The sequence below is a fragment of the Aythya ferina genome, assembly GCF_964211825.1.
Source record: "Aythya ferina genome assembly, chromosome: 4".
Lineage (NCBI taxonomy): Eukaryota > Metazoa > Chordata > Aves > Anseriformes > Anatidae > Aythya > Aythya ferina.
In genome coordinates, this window is record NC_140300.1 from 38,518,061 (window position 1) to 38,538,090 (window position 20,030).

The 20,030-nt window shown below is 38.7% G+C and overlaps 1 long non-coding RNA gene across 1 annotated transcript in view; it reads left to right on the top strand.

The window, feature by feature from the left end:
* LOC311435582 overlaps nt 1-20,030 on the top strand; it is a 135,179-nt gene that overhangs the window by 80,284 nt on the left and 34,865 nt on the right. Inside the window, exon 10 of the long non-coding RNA XR_014692220.1 lies at nt 14,840-14,977. This is a non-coding gene — a long non-coding RNA (uncharacterized lncRNA). The remainder of the gene's footprint in view (nt 1-14,839; nt 14,978-20,030) is intronic.

The window sequence follows — 20,030 nt, forward strand, 5'->3', positions numbered from 1 at the left end:
CTCTAACAGCGGTGTACGGCTAGCTCAGCTGCAATGGTGTACACCAGGCACAGTGCACTCTCCAGGAAGTCTGTACGCACCCAGACCGACTGCCCGCTGCCCGGTGCGAGCAAGTGGACGATCTGGTCCACCTCGTGGCAGAACTCAAGGAGGAGGTCAAGAGGTTGAGGGATATCAGAGAGTGTGAGCGGGAGATAGACTCCCTGTGCAGCCTGAAGGCCAGGTACTGGGGTGAGACACCTCAAATGGGGGTGGACCCCATGCCCTGTTGCTGTCAGGCAGAGAGAGGGGACCTAGGAGTTGAGGAGAAATGGAAACAGGTCCCTGCTCGACATCACAGGCGATGCCCTCCCCCACCGGCCCCACCTTCCCAGGTGCCCTTACGCAACAGGTTTGAGGCCCTGGAGCTTGAGAGGCTGGTAGCTGAGGAAGAGGTGGAAAGTCTACCCAGGAGGATGCCTAGGGCAAGGAAGTCGACTCCACGCCTCGGGACTGCCTCCACCAGGACAGAAAGAAGGGTGATTGTTGTGGGTGACTCCCTTAGGGGAACAGAGGGCCCTATTCGTTGGCCTGCCCCTACCCGTAGGGAAGTCTGCTGCCTCCCTGGGGCCAGGGTCAAGGACATTGCCAGAAAGCTTCCCAGCCTGGTTCGCCCCTCTGACTATTATCCTCTTTTAATAGTCCAGGCTGGCAGTGAAGACATTGAAGAGAGAAGCCTGAAGACCATCAAACGGGACTTTAGGGGACTGGGACGGTTAGTGGATGGAGCAGGAGTACAGGTTGTGTTTTTGTCCATCCCTACAGTGGCAGGGAGGGGTACAGAGAGGACATGGAAAGCCCACCTGATAAACACGTGGCTCAGAGGCTGGTGCCAACACAGAAATTTTGTTTTTTTTTTTGACCATGGGGCGCTTTACTCGGCACCCAGCCTGATGGCCGCAGATGGGTCCCTATCTCTAAGGGGAAAACGGATCCTGGGCCAGGAGCTGGCGGTGCTCATTGAGAGGGCTTTAAACCAGGTGAGAAAGGGGGCAGGGCTGAAACAAGGCTTGTTAGAGCTGTGCCAGGGGTAACAATGGCAAGGCTGGGAGAGAAGGCAATGGCCCAGCTGAAGTGCATCTACACTAATGCATGCAGCATGGGTAACAAACAGGAGGAGCTGGAAGCCATCGTGCGGCAGGCAGGCTTGGTTGCCATCACGGAAATGTGGTGGGACCACTCTCATGAGTGGAGTGCTGCAATGTCTGGCTGTAGGCTCTTCAGAAGGGACAGGCAGCATGGAAGGGGTGGTGGTGTGGCTCTCTGTATCAGAGAGAGTTTTGATGTCACGGAACTTGAGGCTGGGAATGATAAGGTTGAGTCCCTATGGGTTAGGATCAGCGGGAAGGCCAACAAGGGAAGCATCCTGGTGGGGGTCTGTTATAGACCGCCAAACCAGGATGAAGAGACTGATGAGGAGTTCTACAGGCAGCTGACAAAGGCTGCAAAATCGTCAGCGCTTGTTCTTGTGGGGGACTTCAACTTCCCAGATATATCCTGGAAGCACAACACAGCCTAGAGAAAGCAGTCTAGGAGGTTTCTGGAGAGCGTGGAAGATAGCTTCCTGACGCAGCTGGTTAGTGAGCCTACCTGGGGAGGTGCCCCACTAGACCTTCTCTTCACAAACAGAGAAGGACTGGGAGATGTGGTGGTTGGAAACTGTCTTGGGCAGAATGACCATGAAATGGTAGAGTTCTCCATTCTTGGAGAAGCCAGGAAGGGGACCAGTAAAACCACTGTATTGGACTTCTGGAGGGCCGACTTTGAACTGTTTAGGACACTGGTTGGTAGAGTCCCTTGGGAGGCAGTTCTGAAGGGCAGAGGAGTCCAGGAAGGCTGGGTGCTCTTCAAGAGGGAAATCTTAATGGCGCAGGAGTGGTCTGTCCCCACGTGCCCAAAGACGAGCCGTCAGGGAAGAAGACCGGCCTCTCTGAACAGAGAATTGTGGCTTGAGCTTAGGAGAAAAAAGAGGGTTTACAATCTTTGGGAAAAGAGGGCAGGCCACTCAGGAGGACTGTAAAGATGTTGCGAGGCAGTGCAGGGACAAAATTAGAAAAGCCAAAGCTCATCTGGAGCTAAATCTGGCGACTGCCATCAAAGACAACAAAAAATGTTTTTACAAATACATCAGTGCAAAACGGAGGACTAAGGAGAATCTCCAGCCTTTACTGGATGTGGGGGGGAACTTAGTTACAAAAGATGAGGAAAAGATGGAGGTGCTTAATGCCTTCTTTGCCTCAGTCTTTAGCGGCAAAACCAGTTGTTCTCTGGATACCCAGTACCCTGAACTGGTGGAAGGGGATGGGGAGCAGAATGTGGCTCTCTCTATCCATGAGGAAATGGTTGGTGACCTGCAACGGCACTTGGATGTACGCAAGTCAATGGGGCCGGATGGGATCCACCCGAGGATACTGAGAAAACTGGCGGTGGAGCTGGCCAAGACGCTTTCCATCATTTATCAACAGTCCTGGCTATCGGGGGAGGTTCCAGTCAACTGGCGGCTAGCAAACATGACGCCCATCTACAAGAAGGGCCGGTGGGCAGACCCAGGAAACTATAGGCCTGTCAGTTTGACCTCAGTGCCAGGGAAACTCATGGAGCAGATTATCTTGAGTGTCATCACGCGGCACTCACAGGGCAAGCAGGCGATCAGGCCCAGTCAGCATGGGTTTATGAAAGGCAAGTCCTGCTTGACGAACCTGATCTCCTTCTATGATAAAATGACGCATTTGGTGGATGAGGGAAAGGCTGTGGATGTGGTCTACCTTGACTTCAGTGAGGCTTTTGACACCATTTCCCACAGTATTCTCCTCAAGGAACTGTCTGCTCGTGGCTTGGACTGGCATACGCTTCATTGGGTTAAAAACTGGCTGGATAGCTGGGCCCAAAGAGTCGTGGTAAATGGAGTCAAATCCAGCTGGAGGCCAGTCACTAGTGGCATTCCCCAGGGCTCGATACTGGAGACAGTCCTCTTTAATATGTTTATTGATGATCTGGATGAGGGCATCGCGTGCACCCTCAGTAAGTTTGCATATGACACCAAGTTAGGTGTGTGCCTCGATCTGCTCGAGGGCAGGAAGGCTCTGCAGGAGGATCTGGAAAGGCTGCACCGATGGGCTGAGGTCAACTGCATGAAGTTCAACAAGGCCAAGTGCCAGGTCATGCACCTGGGGCGCAATAACCCCAAGCAGAGCTACAGACTGGGAGAGGAACGGTTGGAAAGCTGCCTGTTGGAGAAGGACCTGGGAGTATTGGTGGATAGCCGGCTGAATATGAGCCGGCAGTGTGCTCAGGTGGCCAAGAAGGCCAAGAGCAGCCTGGCTTGCATAAGAGGCAGTGTGGCCTGCAGGTCTAGGGAAGTGATTGTCCCCCTGTACTCAGCTCTGGTGAGGCCACACCTTGAGTAATGTGTTTAGTTTTGGGCCCCTCGCTACAAGAAGGACATGGAGGTGCTCGAAAGAGTCCAGAGAAGGGTGACGAAGCTGGTGAGGGGTCTGGAGAACAAGTCCTATGAGGAGCGGCTGAGGGAGATGGGTTTGTTCAGCCTGGAGAAGAGGAGGCTCAAGGGCGACCTTATTGCTCTTTATAAGTACATTAAAGGAGGCTGAAGTGAGGTGGGGGTTGGTCTATTCTCCCACGTGCCTGGTGACAGGATGAGGGGGAACGGGCTAAAGTTGCGCCGGGGCGTTTTAGGTTGGCTATTAGGAAGAGCTTCTTTACTGAGAGGGTTGTGAGGCATTGGAATGCCCAGGGAAGTGGTGGAGTCACCATCCATGGAGGTCTTTAAAAGACATTTAGGTATTGAACTTAGCTATATGGTTTAGTGGAGGACTTGTTAATGTTAGGTCAGAGGTTGGACTCGATGATCTTGAGGTCTCTTCCATCCTAGACAATTCTGTGATTCTGTGATTTCTGAAAACCTGGCATTTTTCCAACAGCCACAAACCTTTTCCATTAGGACAAATGGTTCAGTGAAGAGTTTAAGTGGACACCACACTGTCCACCCTACAGCACTCACAAGGAATGAATAGCAACTATGTAGGGTTCCTGGAATCTAGCACACCTACCCATACTCTGAGTGTATTGTATGATACACAATAACACAGAAATACCATATCTTGATGAATATTTTATACCGCTCCTGGTATAGAATATTAATTTGGTTATTCATTTGCCTGTAATGAGCTAAATTAGAAACATCCATGTTTCTGCTTTTTACCAGAAAGGTTTGTTAAAAATTCCACATATTAACTTGTAGGCCACGTTTTTCTTTAGATCCCTGTCCTCAGCCTGCCTACCAAGTTGCTGATCTTTTTATCTTCTACTTTTGCTTATGTATAAAAAAAATTATAAGTATCAGGAAGAGTTGTATAGAAATGCAGTTGAGACTGTGGAAAATACCCAAGAACAGTTTGTCATTCTTATTCGTCCCACTTAAGACTGGAGCAGATGCAAAAAAATTCCTATCTACTTGTAGTCACAGTGTGAGACCATCTGACATGGCCACTCCAGATGACATGGAGGCCTGGCTCCTTCATTAAATGCAACCACAATTTAGACTCAGGTAGTATTACAGAGTCAAAGCACTCATTTTCCATCAAGCATACTCAAAGGAATGTGGAAAGTACAGGATGAAATTGTCAGAACAAAATGAAGAAAAGTGAGAGAAAACATATTGGGGAATGGAAGAGTAATTAAAAGACCAAGGGGATGCTAGGTAATTGGCATTAGAATGCAAGAGGGCATGAAAAAGAAACAGAAAAGAGTAATCAAGAAGATGAAGGAAGCGTATGTTAAGACGTAAGACATGAAGTACAAGTGTTTAAACATTACCTGTGTGTTCTGTCAGATATATCTGAAGGGGAATGTTTTATGCAGTCATATTTTTAAGTTTATGATTTAGTAATTACATAGCTTGACTGCTTCAGAAAAGTGAATTAAAATACAGTATTCAAACTACTATGAGCTGCTATCTCATCTGCCAGGTGTTAGGCATTTTATAGTAGCTTGAGGACTCTATTTATATGTATTATATGGCTTTAAATATTGTACAGATGTGAATACAATCACATCATTTTAAATGTGCACATTCAATGAGGCATCTGCGTTTTCCACAAACATAGTAATTGCATAAAAGAGGGAATTGTGAATGAATTCTTGGGTCTGTGATTTTAACATAAATATGTGGTAAATATTGTTAGTTCTCTATTAAAGGGGACACGGGCTAAATACAATGAGTTGAGAAGAAGTGTAATTTCCAAGTGTTTTGTGTTAAATATCTAATCAGCATGGAAGATTCAGTCTAAAGCTCAGCAATATAAGATTAATGTCTTTCATTTTATTTTTCTAATATATTTTTTCAAAGTGCAATCCATTCTATTAAAAAAGACAACAATATATAAACCAAACATCCCTCACCCCCTGCATTCCTAACCCTTGTTCCCAAGAAATAGCTTCCAGTGTCATATTTTACTAAGAAGACTGAGTTGACTGCAATTCTAGCTTCAGTAGCTTTTCAGGATACATTTCTACAATGTAATTCAGTGTTTACGAATTACTGAAAAATAATTAAAATGCAGATACTTGTATATTTTAGGAGTGATTTACAATGCATTAATGTCACCTGCCAGCCTCTGGTAGATGGGGGTGGGTTAAAGTATCTACTTGCTGCCTCCTACCTGAAATAAGAACCTGACTTTGAGCATAGCTCCTTTTCAAACTACCTTATACTGGTACAAGTAGAGGCAGTCAATCGTGCAGTTGGGCTGTTGTTTCACTTGCTAGGTGTATCCCTCCCAGATAAGAATGGTGTATTTTTGTGTGATTCTGTTTCTTTGGTTTGCTGTGTAGCTTCTTCGCTCCTGGTTTATAGTGGAATGGAGCAGGCAGAAGTACATGGTTAACTGGCATCAGATGGTAAATTCCCCTGTGCTATAGCTTGGCGATTTCAAAAGAAGATCAAATATGTTAGTTGAAATCATCTTCACTTGTTTCAAGCCTAACCTACAAAGCTTTTATTCTGAAAAGGAATAGGTATGTTCATACTACTAAGTACAGTGACGAAGCAGGTTGATGTGGTTTCCTTGCATTTTTCAACAGTTAGTTATGATCCTTCCAGTTAGACTCTGAGTGTAACTGTACAAGTATAATTGCTATTAATTGCTGTAAGTATTAAACATGAACACAACATGACTGAGCTTGTATGCTAGAGCTTGAATTCCTGGTGCCACGGATAGACCCCTTGTTGTCTTGGGCTGCACTGTTCAAACAGAGAATGTTTGCTGCAAAGCTTATCTTTGGCCTATATGCCTTTCTTTGTACTGAGGAGAGAGCGTTTGTCTAAGCTGCATGGGAGATGTAGCTTTATTTAATTAAAAACAAAACAAAACAAAACAAAACTGTTTACTAGGAATGTTTTACCATGATGTAGTTATATGTAATGACAAATACAATTCCACTGGCAAAGCCATCTTTGTTGAGGTCAGGTCTTTCAAACGTAGTTTGTGTAACGAGCAATGTTTATCAAAATACATAGTTCTAGGAGTTTAAAAACAATAAATGATACACTTCATTGTTTTCATACATGTAGTTTGCATTGAAAGCAGTCAGAACATTTATTTTAAAAGCCTGATTTCAAAATAATAAAAAAAAAAAGCTATAATCTGATATGTAAATAAACAAATACAAGCAGTGGAATATGAGAGTATTTTTATGACCTATGTTGCTGTAGCTCCAAGGATAGAGCTATGGATCGGATTTTTGTTGAATCTGTACCTAAAGCCTATACTGCTACCAGATCAAGATTATTACATTCATACATCTATTTGGTTATTTTGAGCAGATAATATAATTTGGAAGCACCTACTGCATTTTTATTAGAAGTTAATTTATTTTTTTTTTAACAAATTCAGCACATCCTGCTGAGGAGAGAGTTATTATTACTACTGTAAAATCATTTAGAATGCATTTGCATGGCTTAATTGACCTTGAATAATGCAAACTCTTCCACTCCGACTGACATGAGATGGAAGGAATAGGCAGCGAGACTTGCATAATCTTTCTATTAAATTCAAACTGCCAAAATGAAAGAAAAACAGACTTTGAATTTCTCTCTAAATCACTTTCCTGTTTCCCTAATGACACAAAGATACAAAAAGAATCTCAAAAGAAGAAACAATTATGCCTAATTTTAAGACATTTAATAATGACTTACATTTTCTGTTGCTTGTGGAGCTCTCCTTTACACAGATTACTGTTTCAACAACGGTAGTTACGTTATTATAAGTTCTTAGCAATTTTTAAACTATTTTTCCTGTTAGAGGTTCCTACTCACTGTGTTATTTCTCAGTGTGCCTTACAGCAATGCTGCGGTTTGTTTGTTTGTTTGTTTTTGAGAGTCCTAAGGAGCCTTATATGTTGATTTACATATGCATCTGTTCCCGGTGTGTAAGCCAGTTGTTTCCACAACTTTGTATGAGATGGTTATATTTCCGTCTAACTTGTGATGTCAGGATTGGGAACTGTGGTCTTCAGATAGATTTTTTCTTCAGTAAATTTCTCCATCACTTTCATTTCTTCATGCTGTTGGTTTTTACTTGGTGGCCTTATGCAGTTGTATTAGCTATGTTAAGGAGACATTACAACACTTTCCATTATTTCCCTTTTGTGCTGGTGGAAAAGAGTTTCTGGTTGGTAACTTCCCAGCTATCTCTCCTGAATATCCCCTAGTTTTTACTTTTTTGTTTGTTTTTGTTTTTTATTATTATTATTTTTTTAAGACATATTTTTCTAGGCAATGTCTGATAAATGGGCTCTATAATTATATCTTAGGAAAGAGAACACAACTTTGTTTTGATTTTCATTGTTTTGTTGGGTTTGGTGAATTCTGTGGATTGTTTTTTTCTAATTCTTAAGGTAGGATCACTTTGGAGCTCCATTGGTTACTGGCATTCTAACTACATAGGTATAGTTGAACAACAATAATCCAAATATAAAAGTTACAGAATGCACTTTAAACTTTCTGTTACAGAGCCACTATATAGTGTGGAGGTGAACTGGGCTTTCTTCTTTCTCCTGTATTACATGCCTTATTCTTCAGTTCCTCATAGTGTTTCCTGCTTGATGAAGTCTGATATGTGTTTCTAGACTTCTTGCATTAATAATCGTGTATTTTTTTCATTACTGTCTTCTGTCTCGTCCCTGAATAGTATCATTTTTTGTATTTCCATTGGCAGAAAACCAGCTCCATTTTACAGCAGTAAAAGCTATCAGACAGTCCACAAAAGAGGTGTGGCTCCATTGCATGAGAAGGGTAGGGAAAGACTTAAAATCTGATTGAATCTGTCATCAAAATTATATAGCTTCTACAGATAACTGATTTTTTTTTTCTTTTTTTCTTTTTCTTTTTTTTTCTTTCTTTTTTTTTTTTTTTTTTTAAGGGAGCTTCCTTTTCTCTGCCAACCTTATTATAAAGTTGGAACGGTACTGGGGCTTCAGAGCATACTGAGCGGTTCATTTCATGGTCCTTGCACCACAGTTCTCCATACTGGAAGCTGCTTGGGTCTGTGGAACAGTGGAAATCTAGTGGCCTTCCCATTTAAGGAAGAAAAACACAGAATCCTAGCCCATGTATTCATTTAGGACTAGTTCATCTATTTATTTTTTCTTCAGTTCTATCATCTTTCTAATTATTGTGAGTCTTCTGTCATCCTTTTGCTGACATTTCAGTAAATGTTAAATAACAAAGATTAAAGAGCAGCCAACACAAGTGTGACTTTAATTAAACTATTGAGCCAGGATATTCATTCTGAATATTACTGAACTTGCATTGTCACACATTTCATTGATTTAACTGTATTTAAATGTAAATTTTGATTCTACATAGTCTATATCATTTTTAATCAATATAATTGTGTCTTAAAATATATTCTTGGATCAGTGTAAGAATATATTTTTTACTCTAGATTATTTGGACCAATGAAAAGTATACTTTGAACTGTCTATATGCTTTTTCCTTCCACTGATAACATATAACTTGGTGGCAGAACTTCTGGATTTTTAAGCAAATACCATGAGTCTATGTGAAGTACATGTGTGAAATATAAGTAAGTTTTTTTTTCCCAATGGAAAAATGGATTCCCTTTTTTTTTTTTTTTTTTTTTTTTTTTTTTAAGAACACTAAGTTAAATGTTCAATTCAAACATATGGTAACTTATGTATTGTATAAAAGGAAAGCATTTAAATTACATTCAGATAAAAGGTATGTGAAGATAAGGTATGTGATAAAAGAAAAGGTGACCAGTTGCATATATGCAAAGCAATATGTTTCACTTCTCATTTTAAAACATCAATTTTTGTTTGAAAATTGATCTATCCTAAAAGAACCATTTGAACTCCCAAATAAATAAACCAACTTCTTTCAAATAGAATGACATTTGGCATTTATTTAATATTATTTGGATTTATTTTTTAAGAAAAACAAACAAACACAACACTGCAGTTGTTTCCATTCCAGACTATTTTATCTTGTTTACCATACTGTTTCATTCTGTATACTACTGTATTCTATGCCACAGGATAAATGAGTTGCCTGATTTGGAAACTGAATCAAGAGTCCATTCTAGTCATATTTAATGAAAATAATCTGTTAATTTTGTGTTATTTTGTGTAATGAAAATAATCTGTTAATTTTGTGTTGTATATCTGTATATTTTACATCCCTGAATAAGGAATCGGGGTCAGTAAGGGAAACTGTTTGCTTCTTTTAAAACAAAAAAAAAAACCTGTTTGCTTCTTTTACTGCTGTTCTTTTAAAAACAAATAGAATGCAGTAACCTTACTGCTATTTGTGCATTTGATGAAAGCATCAAAAATACTGAATCTCAGTATTTTTCAGTGTAGCTTCAATAGCTTAAGCACTGAGTGATGGGTCTTGGTCAGTGTATTTGCTTCGTGTCCTTGCTTTCCCCTGTTCAAGCTGATAACAACTGGTGTCAGAGCTTCAGCAACCCTGAAAACTATCACTCCATTTATGGCCACTACAGCAAAACGAATCTCTTCAGACATGAGTTTAAAGTTCATCTATTTCAAGTACACTGCCTCTTGGGTTAGTGCAGCTTCTGCATCTTGTACAGCTGAGTAAAAAGTGTCATACTTGGAACTCAACTGGGTGTTCATTCAGCTGAAGCGTCTATTAGTACTTTACACTGTTTGATAGTTACTTGTAAATTATTTGATAACTATTGAGAATGTCTTTACTAAATACCTTATCTTTTTTAATTTTGTACAGGGAACAGCAATACCATCAGACTAATTGAATATGGTCCATTTTATGTGTTGATTGAAACCTTTCAGACTAGGTTAATAGTTTGGCATCAGGTTGTCTGTCATACGTGGGCTGGCTGGGGGGAAGGCTTTCACCTTTCTTTCTGTGAAAGTTCATAGTAGAGTGAATCACAGAATCATAGAGTATCTCAAGTTGGAAGGGACCCACAAGGATCATTGAGTCCAACTTCTAGTGCCACACAGGTCTACCCAAAAATTCAGACCATATTACTAAGAGCACAGTCCAAATGCTTCTTAAACTCCAACAGGCTTGGTGCTGTGACTATGTCCTTGGGAAACCTGTTCCAGTGTGCAACAACCCTCTCAGTGAAGAACCTCTTCCTGATATCCAGCCTGAACCTCCCCTATTGCACCTTGACACCATTTCCATGGGTCCTATCACTAAAAAGAATAGATTGGTGCCTGCCCCTCCACTCCCCCTCATGAGGAAGCTATAGACCACTATGAGGTCTCCCCTCAGCCTCCTATTTTCCAGGCTGAACAGGCCAAGTGACCTTAGCTGCTCCTCACATGTCTTCCCATCTAGGCTCTTCACCATTTTCACCCTAGTGAAAAGTAACCTGTCAGGAAGCCTGTATACCTTGCAATAAACTTTTGGCAGACAAAACGATTAATAACCCCCTTTTTTAGATGGGAGTAATCAAAGTGATTAAAACTAGTGTATCATAAAAAGTAAGCAAAATTGTTCAAATACTTGTCGTATTAACTTATATTTGTCGTATTAACTTATAATTGTCGTATTGCTACTTATATTGTAAATACAACTGACAAACCATGGAAACAATTGATAATGTACAGTTAAGAACTGTATGTCAATGAACTGCAATAGTATAGGTATCAATTAAGTTTAAGAAACAAATGAGTGAAAATCTAAGCAGGGTTTAGTCATACATATACATCAAGATCAACTTGGACCTTATGATAGACTTGTATCACCTTGCCTAATGGTCATGATATCACAGGACTCTGCCTAACTTTCTGAATGGCAGTGTGGCATCAAGTTTTTAAGTTATTCAGCTTTATAAAAGCGAGAGCAGATATTTACCTCTCCTAAGCTTTCAAGTATACCATGTTGTATGCCTAGTCCAATACTGACTGAATCACTAGCCTTGCCCAGTAGGCTATAGTACTAGGTTCAGTGGTATGAGGAAAGCCTTCTCTAGGATTTTGATAACCTTGCTGAACTTGAATTCCCTTTACTTTTTACAGGTGACATCTCATCATCCTAGGACATTTTTACAGCAAATGGAGAAAAATAAGCATTTCTGAGATAAGGTTCATCTCATTCTAAAGTACATGTCTGAATGTACACATATATCAGGTCACATATATCACACAAAGTACCTGTTTATCCTCAACAATTTTAAACAGAATTTAGGGTGATTAGCTCGGAAATGGATGTCTCTAGTGTAACAATCAGTTGAGATAAATCTTAATATCCATGAACAGCTATGCGCTCCCTTAATGACTTTAAATAAACAGACTATTTTGGCAAATATATAATCATTTTCAAAATATTTATTACCCTATTAAGAGCTTTGACTAAGGAGGGTTGTATTTTTTTTTCTGCTTTGAATGCTTAGCTTCCAGTTTTACAATAATGATTGCACAGGGATGACATCTCTAAGTATTACATTGTTTTACATAAAGTTCAGTCTTGCAGTAAACCCATTTTTAAAATATACTCCCTGTCCTGTTAAAGTCATCTCTTAATAATAATCTTGTCCCATCTGCAATAATTCTATGAAGATACCTAAAATCAGAGTTTTCTTCTGCTGTGCTGGAGCTGTTCTTTCATATGTATGAAATGATGAATAAAATTCTCCCTTAAATCTAGATTTTTTTGGCAGCTTACTATTAGAAATTGAAGTTCTTGCTAACACACAATGAAAAGAATAAAAATAATTTAGAGTTTTTCCCACTGAGAAATATCTCCAGTGTCAGCGATGAAAGGATTGTTCTCAGGAAACTGCAGAACAATTGTCTTGCAGCATTTGTTTAAATTAAGCCTATTTTATTGGCCTTTTGCACCTCAGAAGAGCTTCTGAGATTACAGTGGGTTGAATTTCTGTCATGCTGTGATAAATTCATGTGGTCTCATTTTCACAAGCAGTGAACAGACACTGCTCATAATGAAATCCATGAGAGCTGTGTATAAGAGTACTTCTGAAATCCAGGCCAATGATTTGTAGTGCCATCTTAATATGCCTAGACAAATTTGTGGGATTTGAAATTTTCTCTTAAAAGTCTGTACGATAAACCACTTCAGGCTAATGAGAATGCTTGAGGATGTTGTGACATGCTTCTCTAAGCAGTGTTGTACACATGCTTGTGCCCCACCCCTCCACCAAGGCATGAGGAGCAGAAGACCATCTGAGTATTCACACTGAAGTATGCATGTTCATGTTGTGATGTTAAATATGGACCTCATATCTCATGGACACATTGTCACTATATAAATAGTCCTCCTACTGCTGTTTTCATATGGAAAGGTGATTTCCCCAGTGATGGGGAAAAATTGTAAGTGTTTTTGTAGTAAAGTCTTCATAGCCAGTAATTTCAAGCTGGTTATAAAATAGCTGCTGCTGAAATCAGTAGTCATCATGGTCGCTTCAATTTTGTACTGTCTTGAAATGTTCTCAAAAGATCCAATACCCATTAGCCTTTTTTTCAGTATTAGTTTGTCAATGACAGTTTACACCTGATTTTTGCTCCGGTATGAATGTATGATTATGTGATTTTGGTGTTGAATTGCTGAGAGCTGTGCACTATAACACATTCAGTTAACGCCATTGTAAACATTCAGAATTACATACACCCTAGTTTCTTCTTCCTCTATGTTTTTGCCAGCTTCCCAGGACTGTATGAGAAATAGGAATTAAAAAAAAAAAAAAAAAAGGAAAAAGAAAAAAGAAAAAGATACTTCATCGTTTTTCTCTTGTTTACGTACCATACTTACAAAGTAATTTCAATTTCTCCATAAATTATAGACTGACATAGATTGTCTGATGAAATCTTTGTAGACAATATGACAGTAATGTATATAGCACTTCATGTGGTTTGAGATAAAGAAATACATCTGGGAGGAAAATGTTTGTTTCCACTGAGAACCATATGCCATGATGCGGTATAAAGTTTTTCTAAAATATAGACTTCTCTATTGTACTTATAAGAAAGAAAGCATTATTTTGCCTTTGTTTGCTCTATTAATCTTACATACTGTATTTAGTCTGTCAAAACTTCCTTTTAGAGGTTTCTCCATGACTGGTGAACATGACACGTGAACCATAAAAATGAGACTCTTGTGTATAGAGTTATTTTGTGGTAATGTTGATTCTTTTGTAGGTTCAGCTAATACAGCTTCACAGGTCAGCTGTGGGTTATAATTGAGTTAGGTAATGTCCTTGTGGCTTTGAAACAGCAGATCATCAAGGAAAATGTTAACAACTGCAACACAATGCACTAAGATCAGTCATAAGTAACCATAGTTTCAACTACTTTGTGTAGTGTTTCATCTATAAAGGTGATATTAATTGTTAGTTTAAATGTAGCTGTGTAAGTGTATCGAAATATATATATATATTTATAGAAATAAGTTTTGTGGATGAATAGATGCCGTTACACATGCAGTTGCCTCAGTGCAAGTTTAATCAACATACAGTCAAGCTTTAGTTATTCAGAATGAAGATGGAAGAATCTATTACAGGTACAGAAAATTTATATTTTGGGTAGCCTAGGATTATATTAAATTTTGGCTATGCATGGAAAATACAATGTTTTAATGAATGCAACATGATGTCAGGGAAGGGCTTCCCCCATTCCACAGGAAAAGAAAAAAACATTCTGTTTCTTATTTGTGATGCACTTTTAGAGACTGAACAGGAGGCTTCTGGCAGAAATAACATACAGGTCTTACTGGATGAGTCCTCAGCTCCAGCAAGGGTCTATTCGTGTGATAAATCTTACAGATTTTTGTGGATTAGTTTCACTAGTTTTTAGAGAAGCACTGCAACAGTGCCTTCAAATTTCTGTTGCCATGGTGTGGTGAACCTGTAATGCAAGTTGTTAGCAAGAAGAGCTTCACCATGAAAAGCAGAAGTTTCAGTGCTAGTGTGGCAGGGTGGGACTTCATTATACTGGGAAGAAAGGGGATTTCAATCCTTACCGTGATGTACAACATGGCTGCTTCTGAAATAGTACCTACCCTGCAGGCAGGGAGCACACAAAGTGTCACTCCCTGTGTGCTTCCAAAGTAGGACTACCACTGAGGCCTCTGTGGGGCTTCTCAGATGAAGGTGCTGTGCAGGCTGAGCAGGTGTCAGAGGGCGGGTGTGCTGGTGGGTCTGCCCAAGGGGCTGTGAAGCCCCCAAGCGGAGCAGCACCCACCCCTTCACCTGAGCTCACTGTGCTCTGCCGGTATGGCTAATTTTTGTAACGTTGGGGTCTTCTGCTTCAGGCAAAGCTGTGCATACCCAGCTGCGATGGAAACAGAAGTTAAATCATTACAACAAAGAAAAGAGTGGCTGTAGCTCCTACCTCAAGGCATAGTGCGGTCTGGAATTTGTCAGCTGGAGTCAGAGCTGCATCACACCAGGTAGGAAATCTTGCTAGGCTTTAGATGCTCAGCTGTGGGGCCAACATAAAAACATCTGACATGAAGTCAGAGACCTGTCCTAGAGGCAGAATTGTCTGGCTGTAGAGATGAAAGTTGCTATTGCACTTCACGTTGGGCCATCCTGCCCTGAGGGCAGAGACACAGTGTTGTTTCGGACATCACAGTGATCCCTAGACGTGCCTGCTGTGCCCAAAAGTCTTGCCATGGGAGCTGCTTCTACAGTAGGGGTTTTCCAATAGTACACTAGAAAATATTCAGCAAAGGAATATTTTCATGATTCTTTTGAACTGTGTGGATGTATGCATACATACCCCTATGTGCTTACAATTTTCAAAAACTCTGAGGAGAAAAACAGGGATACATTTTTTTTGTTTGTTTGTTTGTTTGTTTTTCCCTCCCCACCTCCAAAATGTTTTTTGACTGTGTATTTATCAGGGTACTATGCTTGCTTGTAGGCTCAACCTGTCTTATGTAGTGTGGGCTTTGTTCTGGTATATATGTGACTTACTAAAAGAAATGATAAGTTTGAATGAGGGATATTTATGTCTCTGTGTATTCCTCACACTGGTTCTCCTTTAGTTTTGTGACCTGTGAGGTCATGCTGTATATTGGAGATATCTGTATGCAGACTTCCAGGGTTGAGGAGAATTAGTTTGCCTTTATTACATGGTCTGTATTTCACAAAAAAAATGCTTGTTAGGGCATGACTGCTGCTTTTATTGTAGAGGAGAGAATAAGCTTTCCTCACCTCTCAAGGTGTCTGTACCATAAGGGTGCAAAAATCCTTGTGTTGGCACGGCACTTTTTGGGGGGCAAAAGTGCTCAGATTATCTTATTAATTAATTGCTTTCAGGGTCTGAAGAAAAGTTAGCCATTAGGAAATGAAGACTAGACATGAATTGTGTAAAATATTTATTTTTTTGTTCCAATATTATAAATGAATTCCTTCAACTGGAGAAGGAGATTTAAAAAAAAAAAAAAAAAAAAAAAAAAAGGGACCTGGTTATTGTATTGTTTTGAGTGTTCCATTTACATTATTTCAATGAAGTTCTAATGAAATTGCAAAGAAATAACATTAATCTGGACCAGAATGTCTGATCTGAATGTTTATTTTTATCTCAAAATCCATTCCTAATACTCCTGATTCATGGTGGTGCAGGATCTGGTCCCTATAATTTGAAATTAATAAATATCCATAAGATCAGAGTTACAGCATTTTTTTATACCATCTCCTTGAAGTCTAAGAATTGGAATGATTATCTAAGTCTGTAAACAAAAGAAAGCAGTTAAAAATAGGGTGAATTATTTGGGCTTTATTCGGTATTCCATAGACACATACATGTACATACTGTAGAATTGATCTCAGCAATTGAGGGAAGGATAAGAGAACACAGTGTTTTGAGGATGCAAATATTTTCCAGTATTTTTCATTAGCTACTAACAAAGAAGCAAATCTGTGTTGTAGCTAAGGGAACTATTAATATTTGAAAAATTTAATTATCTTTGAACACTTTTCTAAGGATTGTTTTGAAGTATGACTAAGAAAGCTGTCATTTAAATGGTGGTTTTCCAGCCAAACAATTTAATTGAGATAACCGGCCAGTCAAGGGAGACAGTAAAGATAGATATATGCAAAATATAATGTAATTTAGGAATGCAGGTAATGTTAGTGACAATGTAAGGAATACGTGGAAGGCATCTCTAGTTCATACTAAATAAAACATTGTACCAGGTGTATCGTGTACCTTGTCCTATGCAAACTTTGTCCTCTGCATAGTAAAATGGCTTTCTATACTGTTCTAAAGCACTTGGTCCTGATTGCCATAGGACCAAGCCAAAATTTAGCTGAAGTACTCAATACTGTAGTCATGTAGAGGATCTCACTTTACTATGAAACAGTGGCGTTGTGTTGTGTTTTTTTTTTTTTTTTCCTCTTTGTAATGATTTAAACTCTAGTGCTATTTGAGAGACACATAGGAAAACATGAGATGTGCATTTAAATAGGGACTTAAGAATTAAGTAGAGTTGTCCTACTGGAGACAACACAGTTCTGGCATAAGACATAGTTCTTACATTTTTCACAGGCCTTAGGTAACCTAGTAAAACCACCGTAAATCTTTAGATTTTCTTAAAGGTTTTAGGAAAAGTTAAAATTGCATTCCAAAAAGAGGAAAAGATCAACTCACAAACTGTCTGCTTTGTGTAAAAGCAAGCATCTTTTTTTCCTGCTCTCTACTTCCACCTGCTGAAAATGTTCCAGTCTCTAACCTAATTAGCTCTTTACTCCTCTTCAGGCCAGCTGTAGGAAATGAAATGGAAATGATAGTGTGAATCAAGTTCAGGAGGTTTTAAATCTGATCAGAATCTCTGTTTGGCTACATCTCATGTCAATGCCTACAGTAGTAAGCTTCTAAAAAAAAAAAAAAAAAAAAAAAACAACAGGAAATTGCATTCTTGAAAATTAAGTGTCCAAGTGATGCATCTCCATTAAAAAAAAACAAAAAACCAAAAAAACCAAAAAACATATTATTTCTTTTTTAATTATGTTGCCGCTATGCAGCTGTGGGTATGTTACAGTGTTCTGTTTGTGCATGTTGAAATGATAAATGGCTGTTGCCTTGTCAGTAAGGGAGTGTGAGACTTGGTTAGCGTGTTGCAAAATATTTGTTTCTTGCTGTTGGATTCAACACGTTTCTCCTCAATTGTAAAACTCATTTGTGTTTTTCTCATTTGCATTTGGTTTTAACTGAAACTTGAAATTCTTGTGTAAATTCAGATTTCAAGTATCATAATCTATTGAGAAAGAAAAAAAAAAGTCAAATATTGTGAGACTTGTGATAAAAGTTGCAGTACTTGTGGCTATAAGGTAAATTTCTAGAAGAATATTTCTGGATAAGTGTTTACTATATTAATAAACATTCTAAATAGATTTCATAATATGGGTTATTAATTTCAGTGAAAATGGTTTTTCTGTAAGTGATTGTGAAATGAAAGTGAGTATTAGTACCCAAAGTATTTTTCAGTATTTAACTGAAGCTGTTGTTGTTGAAGCTGTTGTTTATATTTGCTCTATCATAGGACTAACAGGTGGATGAGACATGTTAAGTCTTCTGTATATTTATGTAGACCACACTAAATCACAAATATTATCAGGTATTTTTTAGCATACACTTCTAAAGCAGAGTGTCAGATATGAACAAATTTACAATTTGTCTCTTAGAAGTTGCTTTTTTCATTAGTCTTTGCTAGTAGAGAATTAATCCATTGTTCAATATGAGGTTTCAGGTTAGTGTTACATGTTGTCAAGATATCCTTTTTTGCTGCAGTATTTTTCTATAGTTATGCTTATCCAGTAGCACTGGCTTTTGCTTAGATTTGTGGGAGAGATCTTGATGTGAAGTATTTAAGGAAAATGCCTTAGAGCTCAATGAATGAGGATCCTGGACTTGTGTTTTGTGTATTTGTAAAACTCAGGAAAAATTATGGAGAAATGATGCAATAGAGCTATGGAAATTTATGACCAACAATGCCGTATGAATCAAACCATTGAGGAATGTAACCTAAAGTGATATTTACAAATTCAGTTGGTTGATTCAAAGCTAGGGAGTGGCGTAAAGTGACAGAGCCTTTGTAATCTACTCAAGGTAGTAATTGTGTTTCCTAGTAATACTTTGTGTAGCCAAAAAACATCCAACTATGATGTTTTCCTGGCTTCATTGTTTGTTTGTGATAATATCATTAGCATGACAAGGGAGAAATAAAAGGCTGCTATGCTTACCTTGTGTTTGCTGTGGATTCCTGCGCTGGTGAATCCTCTGGTGTTGAGCTGTGCTGGAGTTGAGGTTGATTTTTAGGATTGAAGCTGCTCCTTTTATTTATGGTTGTATAGAATACTGTTCCATGGCATATGAGTCCTTTTCCTATGAAATGCTTCCAGTATGTATTTTTTTATTTTTTTTAATCAGAGTCTTTATGCATTCAGAATGCTGCATTAAGGTCCATAAATGATTTGCAGCTAAATGGTTATGATGGCGATTAGTAAATCATGAATCTCTACCCATTTCTGTATGTTTTAAGACAGTGAAAATATGATCTGCAACTTTGTGGTTTACTTTCCTACCGCTAACAGCAACATTAGTAAGGGTCAGGGCTTGGTTTTTGTTGTTTCTGTGTGTTTGTTTGGTTTTTAAACTGGAGTTACAAAGCTTCCAATATGAATATTGCTAAAATCCATTCAAACACTGAATAACTGTAAGGCAAAGTAGAAGTCAAGACTTCTACTATTTATCTGCTATTTGTAATGCTCAGTTGATCCTTAAGAAAAAAGATGAAGAACATGCAACATATGTATTGTCTCCTAACCCTTAATATGTATTCTACAAAGCATTAGTGGCTTTAGAAATCACAAATATTAGAAACAAACCCATCTAGCATCCTGTCACTGTATCCTTTCTCAGTTATCTCTCAGCATGGGATTTTTCTTTTAGCATATTCTCCATTTCATTGCCAATTTTAACTAGCTTAAAAAATGTATGTATGTCTTTTTTTTTTTTTTTTTTTTTTTTTTTTTTCCCCAAATCACATTTCTGATTGAATATCACTGTAAAATTGCTTGTTCCTTCATCTAAATTTACATTCTCCTAAATTCATCTTATGTTGCAGAATCTTACATGGCTCGTACCATCCTAATGTTATAATCTTTCAGTCTCTTAGCTTTGTTTAAATGTCCATAGCTATGTCCAAAACTTTATCTGATTTTTACAGTCTTTTTCATCATATGTTTATTATTTATAGTTTTTATTTCACAAGTGGCACTTCTCATGTTTAAGAATTGTCAAGGTTTTTCTGCAGTTTATATAATCCAGATAGAATTTAAATGAAGTTTCAATCAGTTACCATTATTCATTGCCCATTTATTGCTTTCTCTGCATCTCTAGGATGAAATAATAAACTGTAACTTCTAACCTCTGTTATTTGCCTATAAATAAAGCCCTTTTGGATCTCAATGTTTAAAGACATTCCTTGTCTTCAA